The 7144-nt window shown below is 49.1% G+C and overlaps 1 long non-coding RNA gene across 2 annotated transcripts; it reads right to left on the reverse strand.

The window, feature by feature from the left end:
* Positions 1-3147: 3147 nt before the first annotated feature.
* LOC142077352 (uncharacterized) lies at positions 3148-7144 on the reverse strand. Of its 2 annotated transcripts, none has more exons than XR_012671744.1 (4): positions 6883-7144; positions 4761-4824; positions 3865-4105; positions 3148-3176 (listed from the first exon to the last, which is right to left on the reverse strand). It is a non-coding gene; the product is annotated as an uncharacterized LOC142077352 (long non-coding RNA). The 2 variants fall into 2 exon arrangements; XR_012671743.1 differs by lacking the exon at positions 3148-3176 and adding an exon at positions 3361-3507.

The raw sequence follows: 7144 nt of genomic DNA on the forward strand, positions 1-7144 counted from the left end.
AGCTCCTGCCACAACCCTCCTTCCCAGCCTGCTGCTGGAGCACAAGGCACTTGAAAGCAGCAGGAAAGAACAAGGAGGGCAAGATGGCAGGAATAACACGGAGAGCCTAAAGCGTTTAGCCAGCAGGGCTTGCAACTCACCTTGTGCCGTGGTTGAATCCCAGCTGGCAACTCAGCACCACACAACCGCTCACTCGCTCCCCCCTCAGTGGGAGGGGGGAGAGAATTGGAAGGGCAAAAGTGAAAAAACTCCACTTGTAAGGAAAAGGGGGGAAAAAAACCCCAAACAACAGAGAGAAAAACCCCAGACAGACAAGCGGTACAAATGAAAACAACGGCTCACCGCCAACCGACGGATGCCCAGCCAGCCGCAGCCCAGCAGCGGCCCCCCCGCCAACCGCCCCCCGAGTTTTATTTCCTGACGTCACAGGGTCTGGAACATCCCCTGGGTCCGCCGGGGTCAGCTCTCCCAGCGGTGCCCCCTCCCAGGCCCTCGCGCACCCCCAGCCCGCTCGCCGGCAGGGCGGGGCGAGGAGCAGCACAGCCCCCGGCGCCGTGCAAGCGCTGCGCAGCGGGAACTCACGCAGCCCCGCGTCACCGACGCCGTTTGCAGCACAAACCCAAAACGCAGGAGGAGGGAGAGCGGGGTGGGAGTGGGGTGCGGGGGAGCGGGAGGGGGGTGCCAGAGTTTGGGCGGGGGGCAACGGGCAGGTTGGCGGGGCAGGCAGCACCCCAGGGGTCCGGGGCAGAGGGGTTACGGGGAGGCAGTGCGGAACACGGGGGGTGGGAGGAGGGAGAGGAGAGAAGTGCGGGCACGAGGTAGGAGGGCAGGGGATACGGGGGGCGCGTCACGGGGAAAACCTCGCACGGGAAAGGCGGGGCGGACACCGGGAGGGGCGGGGGGGGACATGCGTGGGGGTGACCTACGCCAGGGGGTCCACCCGGGACCACCCACAGCAGAAAACTCGCCTGGGATGACCCGCAACAGATAATCCGTTCCCGATGACTGACCCTCGCTGGATAACCACGAGCGATGCCCCTCAAGTGGCTGGTGTTTCACCCCAAATCTTCCCCAAATCGGGGGGTTTTTTGCTTTTCCATAATATCAAAATTGGGGTTTTTTCCTTTTCCAAAACATTCCACCATTTGGAGGTTTTTCAACGCTTTTTCACAACAAAAATTGGTGGTTTTTGCTTTTTCGTTTTGTGCGTGAAAATGGGGTTTTTTTTGCTTTCCGGTTGCCCAAATCCAGGCGGATTTGGCTTTCCCGGGAGCTCCAAGTTGGGTATTTTTCCCCCAAAATTGCGGGCTTTTTTTTCCCCACCCCTTGCAGGCCCCGAATTAGGGGTTTTGTGGTATTTTTAGGCCATGGCGGCAGGTCCCGCTCTGCGTGCGCAGCCCTGCAGGGGAAAGTCCCTGTTGGGGGAACTGGCCCCCAATCAGGATGGGAACAGGCGGAAAAGGAGAACAGGGAAGAGGCAGCTTTTGAAAGCGCTTTTATATCTTCAATAGAGAGGTGTTTCGGGGCGGGGTGTGTGTGTGTGTGTGTGTGTGTGTGTGTGTGTGTGTGTGTCGAATTTTAAAATCCTTTCTGTAAACAGGGTTTCTTTGCATTTTAAAAACCTTATTATCAGAGACATTTACACTTAATGTATTTACACATATCTCTCTCTATATATTTAGTGAATATATTTATGTTTCACTTATACCCCCCTATTTCCCACTTCTTATATATAATACCTGCTCAGACTATGGATCTGTTGACTTACATATTTTGAACACTTAAATGTCTTTATAGACTTCTCTATTTACACTTACATATATTTACACCTATATCTTTATAGACTTAGGTTTTAGACTTAGATGTCTATTTACACTTGTACATAATCTCTTAGATTACATATAATGTCTATGTAGACTCTCTATGTAACACGTAGTAAGTGTAGATAGCGGTATCTATTCAGACCTTTTTCTATTTTAAATTCCTTCATGTATAAAATGTATCATCCTTTTTGCATTTGGAAGTTCGTTATTTTTTAATTTATACAGACGTGAGTTATTTTTGTATCTTAAAACCCTATATACATCTTTCGAATTTTTTTATACTCTAAAATCCTTTATAAAATAGGGCAGATATAGGTCCTTATTTTGAAATCCTTTTGTACGTATAAATTAATATTATTTTTCAATATACGTAACAAGGAGAGATTTTTTTCTATTTCGAGGCCTCACAGATATATTTACAGTTTTTAAAAATTTTTGAACCCCCCCCCATGAATTTTCAGGCAATTTGGGCTGTGACCCCCTTTGGGGGGGGGGGGGACACGGACCCCCATGACCCCCCATTCCCCACTCACCTGCTCCTCCACGGCATCATCACCCCCGTGGTGATGCTGGGGTGCCCCAAATGACATCATCACCCCTCCAGGCCCCCCAACCCCCCCTTTTTATTCACCCCCCCAAAAAGACACAAAACGAGGGAAACGGCCCCAACCGGCAGCTCGTTACTTTAATAATGCCGTTTACGTATGTACGCACGCACCCCCGCCAAAAAGGGGGGCTCTGCTAGAAAGATAAAGGAGGGGCGGCCCCCCCAAACGCTTGCAGCCCCCCCCAGCCCCCGTCCCGCAGGCTGCCAGCCGGCCCCTCACCCTCAGCACGCCCAACGACCGGCAGGCAAACCTGGGCCGGGGGTCTCTCCTGAGCACCACGGGACGCTCACAGCGAGGCATCTGAAAAACAAAAATCCCAACGGATATTTCAGCACGTTAAAAAAACAGCACCGAAGGCAGCAGAGGAATTCGGTCAGGGCAAGGGAGAGGGTAGCAGTCGAGCTAAAGGAGGGTGCCAGGCAAACGGGTCAGCTCGAAATACAACGCCGCCTTTAAAAGCTCGAGCGATTCGAACGCTTAAAATCAGCGTGAAGACTAATTGACACAATTCTGAACACGTTCTTCGCAGAGAAGTAAACGCTCTCGCTGGTGTCGGAAAATGCCTCGTCCCTTCCTTACAGCACCGCTGCAGGGAGATAACCCCGTGAGGCTGCAGGACAAGGGCGCGCCGTAATCAGCATCTACGCTCACGGATCCACCGCCGCAGCTCCAGCCCTTGCGCTGCTGCTGCTGCTGCTGCGCATCTCGCTCGCTTGGCCGATAAAGCTGAAAGTGAAGCGTAAAACTTTGAAGAGTAAAATGAAAAAGAAAGAACAAATCTCAGCAATTCATTTTATGCTAAAAAGGCGTGCGCACGCTTACATACGTACAATGAGAAGACTCGTACTATAAAAATATTTGATTTTCCTTTTGCGTTCATTGAAATTGCGTAGCTGTGAATTCATACCGTTAAATTATCTACCTCCAAGCTACACAGCTATCGTTTGACCAGGGGTTTTGCGTGTGTGACATGACTAGGAGGGACGCCTGGCCAGCTGCGCCGAGACCGATGCTACCGAACTGCCGGGGAAACGCGCCGTCGAAAGCGAGACAGAAATAAAGTGCTTCAGAGCACTCTGCCAAAAGATCAGGAAAAAAGCCCCTAACGTTCAGTTGCCTCTCTTTTTAAACGTTTAGAGCAACTACCCAACTGCTTAAGCACACCTAATAAATTATACACTACAGCTATTTGGCAGCTGCAGTTTAAACAACGCAAGTCAGTTTGGAAATTAGACAATTTTAACTTTCTTTTTAAAATTTCATTTATGATAGAAAAATCAGTGAGATAAGAGATCTCCCATACGGTTTTACTTTTTTGGGGGGGGGGGGGGGGGGGGGGGGGGGCAGGCGGTGGGGAATATCAAATCCCCGGTGCTGCAATACATCAGGCTACCAAAAAGGACTGGCAGGTTTGCTAACGCTGTTGGCTGTACCCAAGCGTGCGGAGGAACGCGTCTTTACGATCTCTCGACCGTTACACCCGAGAACCAAAGATCAGCCGTACGTCGACTATCGGAAGACGTGCTGCGCTTGGGTCTGTGCAAGGAAATCGACCTACCCCTTTTTTTTTTTTTTCCAGAGAGAGAGCGAAAAGTCTCCTTGCGGATGACTTCTACTGCCGAGCACGTCATCTCTGAAGATCCACTCTGATGGGAAGTTCGTAAAAGGCAACTCCTTGAACGAGAAAGATTTCCATTCTGGAAAATCTCTTTCCAACCGAAGTCAAAATTACGCGCTGCAGGTTAAGGAAAAAGGACGTGATAGAAGCAGTAACTCACCAAAACCACATCAGGACTCTCTGTTGCTAGTTACGAGGCTGCTACCGCTTCTCGGGAAAGCCTGGAAAACACACCGAAGCGACGCCGATTTGTCCCGTGTTGTCCACGCCTCTTCTTTGACCTTGGTTGCTTTTAGCACAGATGCCAGTATCTCAGTAAGGTTTTCCAGTGCTCCTGCAAGGTATTTTAAACACTGACTGAAAAAGCATTAAGCTTTTATCATGAAAACAAAGCCTGTTTCTCCCGAACATCCCAACTCTTACAAACGGTTCCTTTCCTCTTCTAGTCCAACATTATTTTCACAGCACCCTTTAATAGCAAGCACACAGAAACAGAAGACTCTGCTTTCAGGAAGAGAAAACAGACGAAGGAAAGCAAGCCTTGAATAGGCGTACCACGCTCCAGAACAGACCTTTATTTTTAGTATTTGTGTTAAAATATTTCATGTTAAAAAATCAGAGAGAAGGAGAGCTGCCACATTCTTCGTGTTGACTGTAAAGTCCGTGCTACAAGCACCTTAGGAAAAATGCAGACACACATCACAGGCATACCTTGTACTTGCAGACCACTATGGATCCTTTCCATCCGTCTCGTACTTTCACGGCAGTTGACATTCTGCTGAGAGGAAAGGCAAAAAAAAAAAAAAGTTTAGCACAAAGCTTCCTTTTCTGTGAAGACTACAACTGAGTGGAGGAGAAAGTATTTTGCATCATCTTTGGTGCAGTTGTTGAGACAGGCCACTAGAGCTTATGCATGTTTTAGACAACCGTGCCTTTTCTTTTGGCTCATCGGCAGCTTTAGTTTCGCTAGAACTCACTTGCCTAGAGACGCGCAGGTGACAGGCACAGACACCTACGTACGTTTTCTCAAGCCTAAGTAGAGCCGCGATTTCCTCACCCGATACGTCCCAAGTTGAGTATTTTTGTTAAAGAGTACGGCAACCCGTCTGTCCTCGCGAACTCGCTGCAAAAGAGGAATCCTTTTTTCCAGGCCGTTTCTCCAAACGGTCGAGATCTTTGAAAACTGCAGTTGTGCCACCAAACCTGCTCAGGGTCCCTCCCAACCTTCGACCATCGTTAGATTTAACAGGCACACGCTCTATTCCGTCTTCCAACAGCAAAAATACATAACGCCCCCAGACCCCGAGCGCAACCCTACGGACGTCCACACGCACCTCGCTGTTTTGATGAGGAGCCACTGAGCACCCCTGCGAGCACAGCGGGATCATGCGCAAGACCAGCGTCCTGGTTTCGGCTGGGATAGAGTTAATTCTCTTCCTGGTAACTGGTATAGCGCTGTGTTTTAGATTTAGGACGAGAAAAACGTGGGTAACACGCTGATGTTTTAGTTGTGGCTAAGTAGCGCTTACGCTAGTCGGGGACTTTTCAGCTTCTCATGCCCTGCCAGCGAGAAGCTGGGAGGGACCTTAGCCAGGACAGATGACCCAAACCGGCCAAAGGGACAGTCCGTACCATATGACGTCACGCTCAGTACATAAGCTGGGGGAGTTGGCCGGGCGGCGGCGACTGCCGCTCGGGGACCGGCTGGGCATCAGTCGGCGGGCGGTGAGCAATCGCATTGTGCGTCGCTTATTTTGTATATTCTTTTATCGTTACGATTGTTTCCCCTTCCTGTTCTGTCCCATTAAACTGTCTTTACCTCACCCCACGAACTTCACTTTTTTTTCCGATTCTCTCCCCCACCCCACTTTGGGGGCAGGGGGAGCGAGCGAGCAGCTGCGTGGTGTTTAGCTGCCTGCCGGGTTAAACCACAACAACCAGCTTCACCTACGCCGATTTCAGCGAATGCAGCTTCTGAAGCTTTAAACTGAAAACCGTATCTTGACACTTTGCCGCGGCAGAAACGATCCGTAACTAGAACTCTACAAAAACGCAGTAACGCACGTTGCAAACCCACAGCAGCGACAGCTTCAGAAATATTTCTACCGGGAACAAGGGAAAAAAAAAAAAACAGTTTCATCTCACGCACAGGAAAGCAGCAGGCAGAGAAAAGGGTCGGCATTCGTAGCCCTTGCAGGACGCAGGCATTCTCCTTCCATTCCTAAACCCGCCTCTTAGGTCGAAACATCACAACACTACTACGGCAATATCGAGAGCAGGGAACAGCAGCCCTGCCGCTGGATGTGCTACTGACTGATGCTATTTACGTAGCAGGACACCTAGACAGAGGGGCACGTTTTTCCACACACAACCCTGAACTTCCTGAAAATTTAAGTTTACCAAAACGAGCCATTTGGAACACATTGCCAAACAATGTTTGGCAATAAAACTTTGATGTGTTTGACACACACAAATTTGGGGTAACTCGCTACTTGCTTCCTGCTGTTGTTGTTCTTCCTTCAGAAATTCTACTTGTAGCCAAGTTATTCGCTACCGGTTCAAGCATTTACCTTCCAGGTATTACCAGCACATTTACACAGGCGAGGAACTAAATCGCTCTTCTAAAACTACCCGAGTGAAAATTACAGCCACGAAAGAGGAGTGACAGAGAAGAAAAGGAGAGGTCAGGCAGCAAGAGAGCTCTGCAGGCTGCCACCAGTCAACATCGCACTCTTTTTAAAAAAAAAAAAAAACACAAAACACAAACCAAAAAATAACACAAACACAAAAAGCCCACAAAAACCAACAACAAAACAAAACCTTGACGTTGTACCTTTTTTTTCTTTTGGAGCTCGTCCCTGTCTCAGCAGATTGTCTCGTCAGAGCATGAAATGCAGGTGATCCGTATCCCGATGACATCTGCACGCGATGAACACGTGTTCAGAAATAGTCCAGATCTGTAAGACCGGTGTCATTTGTGTGGTTTTAATAATCATAACTCCGTTTTATTGACCGATGCATTTGCGAGGAAACTAAGTAACTTTTAAACGTAGCCTCTCCTTGGGGAGAAAAATGCGTTAGGGAGTGAAAAAAAT

Source organism: Calonectris borealis, unplaced genomic scaffold (genome assembly GCF_964195595.1).
Source record: "Calonectris borealis unplaced genomic scaffold, bCalBor7.hap1.2 HAP1_SCAFFOLD_225, whole genome shotgun sequence".
In the NCBI taxonomy this organism is placed as follows: Eukaryota; Metazoa; Chordata; class Aves; order Procellariiformes; family Procellariidae; genus Calonectris; species Calonectris borealis.